The sequence below is a fragment of the Spermophilus citellus genome (assembly GCF_964194105.1).
Source record: "Spermophilus citellus genome assembly, chromosome: 1".
Lineage (NCBI taxonomy): Eukaryota > Metazoa > Chordata > Mammalia > Rodentia > Sciuridae > Spermophilus > Spermophilus citellus.
In genome coordinates this window covers 157,622,129-157,634,355 of record NC_138182.1, presented here as the reverse complement: position 1 = coordinate 157,634,355, position 12,227 = coordinate 157,622,129, and the positions used below count along the sequence as shown (strand labels likewise).

The following is a 12,227-nucleotide window of genomic DNA, read 5'->3' as shown; positions in this document are numbered from 1 at the left end:
CTAGGTGAGCGCTTTACTCCTGAGCCACAATCCCCGCCCTGAGTCTGGTCCTTAATTAGATTAATTAATGGATAATTATCTATCTCTGCTCCTATTCCCTAGCAAATTGATCAGCCAGTTCACAAAGCTTGATGATGCCAGCCAGATATACTTTAATTCACCTCTGTGCCAAAAGCCTGAAATGATATTGGTCTAGTTTCCAGATGTCGTCTCACCTGACTGAGGACCATGGCCATTAATACATTAGGGTCCTGGTGCTGGCATCATGTTGTTATGATTTAGATAGGAGAGGTTCCCCAAAAGATCCTGTGTTAATGCAGCAATATTCAGAGTAAAATTATCAGATTATGAAAGCTGTAACCAAATCAGTCTATCTACTTTGAATGGGCTGGCTTTAGTGCAATTGTAGGCAGATGGGGCATGGCTAGAAAAGGTGAGTCCCTGGGGTGTGTGTGTGCTGGAAGGATTCATCTTCCCTGCAGTTCTTTCTTCATTCCTGAATTTTCTCTGCTTTCTTGAGGCTATGAGAGGAGAAGTTTCCCTCTGTCACACCCTTCCAAGGTGAGGTTCTATCTCACCTTGGGCCCAGAGCAATGGAGTTGGCTCTTTATGGACTGAGATCTCTGAAACCATGAGCCCCAAATAAACTTTTCTTTATATTGTTCTTGCCAGACATTTTGGTCAAAGCAATGAAAAGACTGACTAAAACACATGCTACTTCTAACTACTGTCAACAGCAACAAAACAGATCCCAGGTTCTGGGTGGGTCAAGTGAGACGTTGGCCTGTACCTCATCCTAGAGTAGGACTGCTTAGTGAAATCCAGTGCCTCATTCCTAGGCAGCAGCCATCCTGCGTCACTGCCTTTGAAGACTCTCACTGGCTATCTGAACTGAAATTAAATAGCTGAAAGGCCACTGAAGGTCTGAACTCTTATCCATAGCAAATGCTAAAATGCAGCATCACATGTGTCTCTCCCTTTTAAAGCCCATTGACAGATCCACTTGACCTACAGGAAAAAAGGTGAAAGACTTGTGAGGTTCATAAGGGCCTTCATAATAAGACCTAAACTTACCTCTAGCCTGTCTACTCTTTCTCATCATAGGATCAAATCACACAGAACTATTACAGATCTCCAAATGGGCAAGCTTTCCCAAGTATCTTAATCTTTATAATGTTTATTTATATCTTTCTTTTACCTGAAATGATAATTATCCCTTTGTTTGGAAGTTTCTTTTTTTTTTTTCAAGACTCAGCATAGATCTGTGTATGAAATCCTTCTAGATTACTTACATATCTCTATATATCTATATCTATCTATAAAATAGATAAATAAAGGGCCATCTACAACTAAAATTATTTACGTGTGGTGCTGAGAATTGAACCCAGTGCCTCATATGCGAGGCAAGTGCTCTGCCACTGAGCCCCAGCCCCAGATTACTTCTTGACCCAGATTAATGCCTTTCTCTTTCATGTCCCCACTGCATCTATAAAAAACTATTACCAAGAATTTAATGATATTGAAAATGGAAATGCATTTTTTATTCCATTTTCCACTGTTTATTAAAAGTACAGGGAAATACTATTGATTTATGCATATTAACCCTGTATCCTATGATCCTGTTAAATTCACCTACAAGTTTGAGTAAACTTTTTAGGTGGATTCTATAGGGCTTTTTGTATAAACAATAAGATTATATGTAAATAAGTGTTACTTCTTCCTTTCCTATCTGTATGTGCTCTCTCCCCCTTTCCTTCTTGCAATGGCTAAGGCATTTGGTTTACATTGAAACAAAAGTATTAAGAGAGGCCACTTTTGCTTTGTTCTTGAACTTAGAAGAATTTCAGACTTTCATCATTAGGTATAATGTTAGCTGTGGGGTTTTCAGATGCTCTTCATCAGTTTGAGAAACTTCTAATTGTCAAGTTTTAACTGGAGATGGCTATTATGTTTTGTCAAATGCTTTTTCTGCATCATGATTTTTCATTTTGTTATCCAAAATTCATTGATCTGTATCAAAAATTATATTAATTTTCTAATGTTAAATTAACCTTGGAATCCTGAGAAAACTCCCATGGTCATGATGTATTATTCCTTTTCCATGATTGGGATTTAATGTACCAATGCTGTAAGAAGTTTTGAATGTTTATGGGCAATATTTGTAGTTTTCTATCCTTAAAATTTCTTTTCTTTTTTTAAAAAATATTTTTTAGTTGTAGTTGGACATAATACCCTTATTTTATTCATTTATTTTTATGTGGTGCTGAGGATCGAGCCCAGGGTCTTGCATGTGCAAGGCGAGCACTCTACTGCTGAGCCACAACCCCAGACCCCTTATAATTTCTTTTTCTGGTTTTGGTATTGGAATAAAACTGGCCTCATAAAATGTCTTGAGAACTATTCCCATCACTTCTTTTAAGGCTGTTTAAGAATGGTACCATATCTGTCTTCAATGTCTGATAGCATTCACCAGTGAAGCTATCAGTACCTGGATTTTGCTTTGTAGGGAGTTTATGAATTTAGATTTCTTTAGTAGTCATAGGGCTAATTAAAATTTTCTATTCCTCCTTAAATCTGTGACTTGTGTTTTACCAAGAATTTGTCAATTTCATTTAAATTGTCAAATTTATTGAAATAAAACTACAATTGTCCCTTATCATTTTAAAGTTCTATTTTTTATTCCCAATATTGGTAACCTGTATCTTCTATATTATTTGTCCCTGATTAGCATAGCTAGGAGTTTATCGGTTTTAATGATCTCTTCAAAGAACCAGGCTTTTCATTTGTTTCTTATTTACTATCTTTATTATTTCCCTCCTTCTATTTACTTTGGACTTAATCTGCTCTTTTTTCTAGCTTCCTAATGTGGACACTTATAGCATGATTTTAAGCCATTTTCTTTTTCCAACATTAGCATTTAAAAATTTCACTTTAAATACTGTTTATTCTTCATTACATAATTTTAAGTATAGTCATTTTATTATCAAAGTTACTTTCATTGTGGTCAGAAAACATACTCTGTATGATTTTAATGTTGGTTGGTTTGTTGGTTTTGGTAGCAGGGACTGAACCCAAGGATACTTAACCACTGAGCCATACCCCCAGTCCTTTTTAATTTTTTTAAGACAGGGCCTCACCAAATTGCTTAGAGCCTTGCTAAATTACTGAGGTGGGCTTTGAGCTTGCAGTCTTCCTGTTTTGTAATCCCGGGCTGCTGGGATTATAAGCGTGCACCACCATAGTGAGACTTCTCCATAACACATGGTCCCACCTTGGTCAATATTCTTTGTGTACTTGGGGGAAAAAGTGTATTCTATCCTTGTTGGTCTTTCTTCTCCAAATACCAATTAATCTGAAAAACACTGTCAACTACCATGGTAGATCTTCAGCTTCTTTAATTTTGGGCAGATCCAGTTATGCTATTTCCAACAATGATTGTGGCTCTATTTCCCCTTTTGTTTTTGTTTCATGTCATTACCCTAGGTACATATATGACTTCACATATGGGGTGACGCTTCATTGTGTACAACTAGAGAAGTAAAAAGTTGTACTCCATTTGTGTACAATGAATCAAAATGCATTCTGCTGTTCTATATAATTAGAATAAATAAGTGTGATTGTTCTTGGAATTAGAGTTTGTTTAGAAAAAATACTGAATTACTTCAGGTAAAAAGGCAAGAACCTTACAAAATGTTCCATTTACCCATGCCTCATCCTATATTTTTGTTGTATATGTTTTATATACTCTTATGTCTATATTACATCCATATAAATTGTCAACTTCAATAAGTATTACTGCTGAGCATGGTGGTGTATGCCTGTAATCCCAGTGACCTGGAAGGCTGAGGCAGGAGGATATAAGGCCAGTACTCAACAACTTAGTGAGACACTCAGAAACTTTGTAAGAACTTGCCTCAAAAATAAAATACAGCTGGGGATATAGCTCAGTTGTAAAATGTCCCTGGGTTCATACTCAAAGTACCAAAAATAAATTTGGGGGCAGGTACTGAGGATTCAACTCAGGGGCATTTGGCCACTGAGCCACATCGTCCCAGCCCTATTTTGTATATTATTTTGAGACAGGGTCTCACTGAGTTGGCTTAATGCCTCACTTTTTGCTGAGGTTGGCTTTGAACTCCTCCTGTCAGCCTCCCAAGCCGCTGGGATTACAGGTGTGCTCTACCACGCCTGGCTAAAAAATTTTTAAAAATGTATATATAGTATATTTGTTTTCAAGCTACTTGTCTTTTAAAAGAAATTAAAAAATAACAAAAATTGTTATTTTCTTTATATATATATAATTTCTGGTGCTACTCATTCCTTTGTGTAGATATAAATTTCCACTTGATATAATTTCCCTTCAGCTTAAGTTTCTTGTGGTGTAGTTCTACTATAAAAGTTCTCTATGTATTTGAAAATGTCCTTATTTTGCTCTTATTTTTGAAGGATAATTTTGGCATACATACAGTTCTTAGCTGAAAGTTTCTTTCTTCCATCATTTGAAAAAAGTCAGTCTTTTGATCTCTACTGTTTCTGATAAGAAATCAGGTGTTAATTGCACTGTTGTTCCCTACATGTTGAGTATCATTTTTCTCTGGACAGTCATAGAGCCATTTTGTTTGTGTTTATCTTGACTCTGTTGCACTTCTTAATTGGTAAGTTATTTTTTTCCCATTGAATTTCAGAAAATTCCAGCCATTATTTCTTCATAAACTTTTCTGCTACCTATCCCACTCCCTCCCTCAAAGACTCCGATAACACATACTTTGGGCTGTTTCATATTTCCCTACATCTCTGAGGTTCTTTTCAATTGGATTCCATCCTTCCCTCTTCTTAAACTTGGGTGATTTCTATTGATCTACAAGGAGGTTTCTGTTTCTTTTGCCAATCTGCTTTCTTTTCCAATGTATTGTTGAGCCTATTTAGTTTTTTAAAAAACATTTCAGTTACTCTGATTCTCAACTCTTTAATTTCCTTTATTTTTTTTTTTTTGGCAGCATTGTGACTAAACCCAGGGCCTCAGGCATGCTAAGCTACATGCTGAGCTACACCCGCCCCCCACCCCTTTTATTTTGAGGCAGGGTCTTGCTAAATTGCCCAGACTGGCCTCTAACTTGTGATTCTGTCTCAGCCTCCTGAGAAGCAGAGATTACAGCTGTGTGCCACCAGGACCAGCTTCAATTTCCATTTTTTAGTTTCTATTTCTCATTGAGATTTCTATTCATTCACAGATTTGGTATTTTCTTTAACTCCTTGAACATATTTATAATAATTGCTTTGAAGTTTTTGTTGAATACAATAAATAGGCTCACTCAGAAATAGATTCTATTGACTGCTTTCCCTCCTACTTCCCAATATTCCCAGAGAATGGCTCTCATTCCCATTTTGCATGCCTAGACATTGGGTTTGATTGTTTTCTTCTAAAAACTGTCATAGGTTGTTATGGTTTAGATATGTGGTGACCCCCAAAAGCTCATGTGCAAGGGGCTGGGGATGTGGCTCAAGCCGTAACGCGCTTGCCTGGCATGCGCGGGGTGCTGGGTTTGATCCTCAGCACCACATAAAAATAAAATAAAGATGTGTCCACTGAAAACTAAAAAATAAATATTAAAAAATTCTTTCTTTAAAAAAAAAGCTCATGTGCAAGACAATGCAATAATGTTCAGAGGTAAAATAATTAGGTTATGAGAGTTGTACACTAAACATTGGATTAATCCACTGATATGCATGAATTGGATAGTAACTGTAGGTAGGTAGGTAGGGTATGGCTAGAGAAAGTAGGTCACTGGGGGCATGCCTTCGAGGTTTATATTTTATACCCAATGGAACAAATTTAATAGTATCTATTGGTTCTCTCATCTCAATATCCTCTTATTATCTCCCAATGTCTACTTAAGCAACTTGCATTTCCATCACATATTACTCTAAGCTTTCACAGATAACAAATTATTTTTCAAATTTTAATAGTTGGATTGCCAGGTGGAGAAGAAATACAGATGACAAAAGTTTCCTCAAAATTTGTCATCTGCATAGTGAAATGAAGCAGGTAGTCTATCATACTTTGTCCTCCCAACCCTATTTTCAGACCTGGATATTTTATAACAACCATGTAAGGTAAATATTTACATTTTACAGTTAAAAAAAAAAGAGTAAAGCTCATAAGGTCTTCTGGGGTTATGGATTTGTTTAAAGTCTCAGATTCAGCTATGTAAGTACACTACTGGTCTAAAGCTTATCTCCTGTTTACAGTGTAAACAAGGGGATTTGCTGCTTATCCCTATAATTTCAGCCTATATTTTTTAGTTAATTCTTCTCCTTGGAGACTTCTGTTAATTCTTGCCAGTCTAGCAAGTAGGAAAAATCAGTTTCATCTAGGATCCAGTTTTTAAAAAAAAATTGTTTAAGTGGTGACCCTTTCAAAGTTGGATGTTCTGTTGAAAACAGGAGTTCCTGATCCAGGCATCTTTACAATATCTCAATATTAGTTGCTTACTTTTCCCACTAGGGCCTACTATAGTACCAGGATCAGACATAGGGCAAGGTGCTCAAGAAATATCAGCTGAGTTGAATGAAATAATTTTGAGGAGAAAGATGATCTTGTACACCTCATCATGGATCTTCCATTCAACAAAACTGAGGTTAACAGATTAGATACTTCAGGTTTATTTATACCTATCTCTTACTGTTTACAGTAAGGAAAAAGGAATGGCTTTGGGTTTTGGTGAACTAGAATCAAGGACTAAATCAGGAATGACTCAGACCCCTTTCTCTGTTCCAAGACCCTCCCCACAACTAAATAACATTACATACCTTTTCTCTGGATGAAATTACCATGCCGTCTCTGCCCCTGTAGTTTGTTAGAACAATTAGGTAGGAATGAGAGATAAGGAATGCTAAGTTTAATATGTAGGTTAAAGGAGTCCAGATGGGGTTTGAGAGCCATGAAGCTGATTATAACTAGTTGTTATCAGGCACATTATATCAATATCCACTTACCTGATTTGTATGTCCTGTTATTATGGTTTCACCTATTCTGGACATTTATATCAATGGAATAATCAAATATGTGGCCTTGTGTCTTGGTTTGTTTTTGGGGTGGGGTGGTGGAGATTGAGCCCAGGGGTGCTATACCACTGAGCTACATCCTCAGTCCTTTTAAAGACAAGGTCTTACCCAGGTCAGCCTTGAATTTGTGATCCTTCCCCCTCAACCTCTCCAGTAGTTGGGATTACAGGCATGTGCTAATGCAACCTGCTTGTATTTGGCTTCTTTAATTTACCATGTTTTAAGAGTTCTTCATGCATGTTGCAATATGTATCTGTATTGCATTCCTTTTCATTTTTTATTTATTTTTGGTAATGGGGATTAAACCCAAGGGGCACTTTTTCACTCAGCTACATTTTTTTTTTTTTTTGGACAGGGCCTTGCTTAATTGCTGGCCTTGAATTTGTAATCCTCCTTCCTCAGTCTCCTGAGTCACTGGGATTACAGGCATGCTCCACTGTACCTGACAGCATTCCTTTGTTTTTTTTTTTTTGGGGGGGGGGTACCACGGATTGAACTCAGGGGCACTGGATCACTGAGCTACTGGACTACTGAGCCACATCCCCAGCCCCATTTTGTATTTTATTTAGAGATAGGGTTTCACTGAGTTGCTTAGTGCCATGCTTTTGCTGAGACTGGCTTTGAATTTGCCATACTCCTGTCAGCCTCCCAAGCCGCTGGGATTATAGGTGTGCACCACCACGCCTGGCTCATCATTCCTTTTTATATGGAGTTACCATTATTCTGTATTTGTTCATCAGTTGACAGACATATGTTGGAAACATTTTCAACTGTTGACTATTATGAATAATTCTATGAACACTTATGTACACATTTTTGTATGAACATGTTTTCAATTCTCTTGGGCATACGCCTAGGAAAGCAATTGCTGGGTCATATGGTAAGTTTAACTTCATAAGAAACTGCCAAATGTTTTTTTGAGTGTCTGTACTGTTTTACATTCCAACTGACAATGAGTGAATGATTCAGTGTTTCTGCTCCCTTGCCAGCATTTGGTGTTGCTACTAGTTGTTTTCTTATTAAGGTTAGGATTTTTTTTTTTAAAAGAATATATTCTAGATACAAGTCATGACAGATATTTATTCACTAACCTTTTCTCCCATTTTGTAGACTGTCTTTTCATTTTCTTAACAGTTTTCTGCAGAATAAAACTCTTATATTGATGAAGCCAAATTTATCATGTTTTTAGTGTTAAATCTAAGGCCTCTTTTGCTTAACCTCAGTTATGAAGATTTTCACTTATGCTTTCTTCAATCTAACACTCTCCCAACTGAGCTATTTTGGTAGCCTTCATTTATGTTTTCTAAAAGCTTTATAGTTTTATATTTTACATTTAGATCTGTGACCCATTTTGAATTAATTTTGACCTAAGGTGTGGCATTTAGTCCGGATGGTTTTCCCCCCTTTTAATGTCCAATTATTCCAACCTCATTTGTTGAAAGTACTCTCTTCTCCACCAAATTGCTTTTGTGCCTTTAAAAAAAAAATCAGTTCACATATCTACTTGGGTAGGCCTATTTCAGGATGTATTTTATTCCTCTGATTTATGTAACAATTCCTCCATCAATACCACACTGTCAACTGACACCAATACCATTCGATTCCTCTATATTTTTTTCTTCATTTTGGCTAATCTGGTTCCTTTGCCTTTACACCTCAATTTAGAAACAAATTATCTTATTTATTTTTCTTAATTTATTTTTATGTGGTGCCGAGGATTGAACCCAGTGCCTCACAGGTGCTAGGCAAATGTTCTACCACTGAGCCACAATCCCAGCTCAGATTACCTTAATTATAATTCTTTGAGATTTTGATAAAAAAATAAGTTAAATCTTATGTTAGTTTGAGGAGAAGGTGACAACATTGGCATGCTGTCTCCCAATCCACGAATACAGTATGTCTCCATTATAGATGTTATGTTTCTTCGTACTTTTCACCTGCTGATCCTATACATATTTTGTTAGAATTACATCGGGGTATTTTATTTGGGGACATGTAATTATAAATGGTATCATGTTTTAAATTTAAGTTTCCAGTTGTTTATTGCTATCATATAGAAATGATGAATTTGTGTTGACTTTTATCCAGTGATGTTAGAAACCTGGTTCTAGGACAGCCCCTGCCTCCTTTTAAATTTTTCATGTAGACAACCATTTTATCCAGAAATAAGGCCAGTTTTATTTCTTCCTTTCCAAAGTGTATGCCTTTTATTTGTTTTTTATTTTTTCTTATTGCAACAGCTGAGACTTCTAGTACTATTTATTTCTTTTTTCAGTACTTTTAAATAGGAATAGTTAGAGCAGATATCATTGCCCTGCTTCAGGTTTTAGAAGAAAACTCAGCTTTCTTTCCTTCCTTCACCAGCAAGTATGATATTAGCTCGTTTTTTTGTGTGTGTGTATGTGTGTGTGTGTGTGTGCGCGCACATACATGCATGTGTGTATGTGGGTGGGTATTTATCAGGTTTGGGAAATTCCTTTCTACTCCTAGTGTGTTGGGTGAATTCTGTCAAGTTTTGACATCAGTTGACTACATTATGTGACCTCTTTTTCCTGGAATTGTTAATATGCAGGTTACATTAACTGATTTTCAAATATTGAACTAGATTGAAATTCCTGGAATAAATCCCTCTTGATCGTGGGATTTTTTATATATTGTGAGTTCACTTTACTAGTATTTTTATGTCAATGTCATAAGGGATATCGTTGTATAGTTGAGTTTTAAAAAATTTGCCTGGTTTTGGTATCAGTGTATTTCTTGCCTCATAAAGTGAGGCAGGAAATGTCTGCTTTTCTTCAATTTTCTGGAAGATGTTATGTAGAATTTTTATTTTGTCCCCTTTAATTGGTATTTTGCTTGTGAAACATTTGGGCCAGGGGACTTCTTTCTAGGAGGCTCTAAATCATTAGTTGTGATTCCTATAAAGGTTACAGAATTATTTAATCTTGGGTGTGATGTGGGAGACCAACCTTGCACGTGACTGAGTCATACTCCGAGGCTGGGTGCTGAGGCACTCAGACACAGAAATGTGGCAGAGCTTTCCCACCCTTCTTGGGTTCAAGGGTCGGTGTCTCGTGCACAGGTATGTCTTCCTACAGCCCCATGGGTGAAGCTGTGCTCACCTGTTCCTTTGTAATATAACCCCTTGCCCTGTTTAGGATAGAATCTTCCATGGAAGTGCCTTGTGTGTGTCCCTCCTCTTACTGTGCCTTGGGTGTGGCCTACCAGGCGTCAGTCAACCTGCTGACAGTGGACATCATGAAGATAGACTCAGCCCCCTGAAACCTGACCCCCTGCCTCATGTGAATAGCTTCTCCTCAATAAAAGGGGTCAGCGTGTGCTCTTGCTCTCTCTCTTCCTGCGGACCTTAAAGTCAGAGAAGCTGTCACAGCGACCCCAAAGAAAAAGGTATTTGTGTCTCTTGTGTGGTTATTTTTCACAGCCCAATTAGCCCAATTTAACTGGAGTGACCCCTGAGCCTTTTAGTCTCGAACAGAAACCCAGCAGTGTGATTTGTTAGTTTGTGGTTTGGGAGGAGATTGGATCGTTTTAACTAGACTCTGTATATGCCCAGAGTTGTTTAAAGCAGAGCCTTATTATCCATTTACTGTCTATAAAATCTGTAGTAATAGTCTCTTTTTCATTCATATATTTGGTAATTTGTTTTTTTCCTCTCATTCTTTTCTTTCTCAGTCTTACTAGAGCTGAATTATTGATTAAAAAAAAAGAAAAAGAAAAAGAAATTAAACCAGGGACCAAACCCAAGGATGCTTAACCACTGAGCCACATCCCACAGCAACTTTTTTCTTCCCAGTCTTTTTTGTTGTTGTTGTTCTAATTAGTTACACAAAACAGCAGCATATATTTCAGCTCATTGTACACAAATGGAGCACAACTTTTCATTTCTCTGGCTGTACATGATTCAGAGTCACACCATTCATGCAATCAAATATGTAAATAGGGTAATAAAGTGCCTTTGAAAGTGAAGTGGCACCCCCTTTCTCCACAGAAAAGCCCTCTTCACCATGGCTGATTTTAGGACTGTCAGCAAAAGAGTACATTGTAGATAAACTTCCTATTGCCATGTCACCCTGTTTACTTGGCCACTGGCCAAGAAGATACCAGCACTCCAGGTGCTGGACACCCCCTTACTAGTTTTTCACAAACGTATCCAGTATAGTACTTTGAAGAAATGTGCAAACAAGGCCTCTGGCCTTGAGCTGGGCCTTCACAGAGATGTCTACATTTTTAAGATAAGTTACAAATGGGCCCATGGTAACAGCTGGCAGGGGGAGGAAAGAAAGGGGAGATGAAGCTCTCCCCTTCTCAAGTGTCGTCCTTGAAGAGTTAATTTGCCCAGAACAGTGAAAGAAAAAGCTGCTTGTATGTGAACTTCTGCAGACTGTGAACTTCTGAGCCCCTCCCCTTACATGCTGGGTATAAAATTCTGAAACTCCCTTAACTCGGGGTTCAGGGGATTAATTGATTACAGCAAAGGCTGTACCCTCTAAACCTGGCTGCAGCCAAATAAAACTGTTTCCTGCTATCTTCGGTGCCTTGCCTCGTTTGTCCCTACAACAATTCCACCATCCTTCCTCCCTCCACACTTCTTCCCGCCCCCCTCATTCTCTTCAGCCCAATCCAAAGGTCTTCCATTTTTCCCTTGCCCATTCCCCAATCATGGATCAGCATCCACATATCATAGAAGATATCTGGCCTTTGGTTTAGTACCACAGCCCTTTTTTAATATTTTATTTTGAGACAGAGTCCCACTAAGTTGTTCAGGGTCTTGCCAAGTTGCTGAAGTGGGCTTTGAATTCGTGATCCTCTTGCCTCAGCCTCCTGAGCTGCTGGGATTATAGACATGTGCCACCACACCTGGCTTTATTGATCATTTTTTTTTAAAAAAACCTTTTTTAGTTGTAGATGGACAAAATATCTTTATTTTTATGTGGTGCTGAGGATCGAACCCAGTGCCTCAAGTATGTAAGGCATGTGGTCTACCACTGAGCTACAACCTCAGCCCCTACTAATCAATTTTTAAGTTTATGTTTTAACACACATATATTCTATAATTATTGGGTGAAGTCCAAATCTCTTAAAAGTTTAATCCAATTCTTGGCCTACTCAAGGAGAAAAGTGACTAACCTCTTCTAGACTAA

At 37.6% G+C, this 12,227-nt stretch overlaps 1 protein-coding gene across 2 annotated transcripts in view; it reads right to left on the bottom strand.

The window, feature by feature from the left end:
* The window catches only part of SIMC1 (SUMO interacting motifs containing 1), an 81,969-nt gene that overhangs the window by 33,422 nt on the left and 36,320 nt on the right, over positions 1–12,227 (bottom strand). The gene's annotated exons all lie outside the window — the stretch shown is intronic.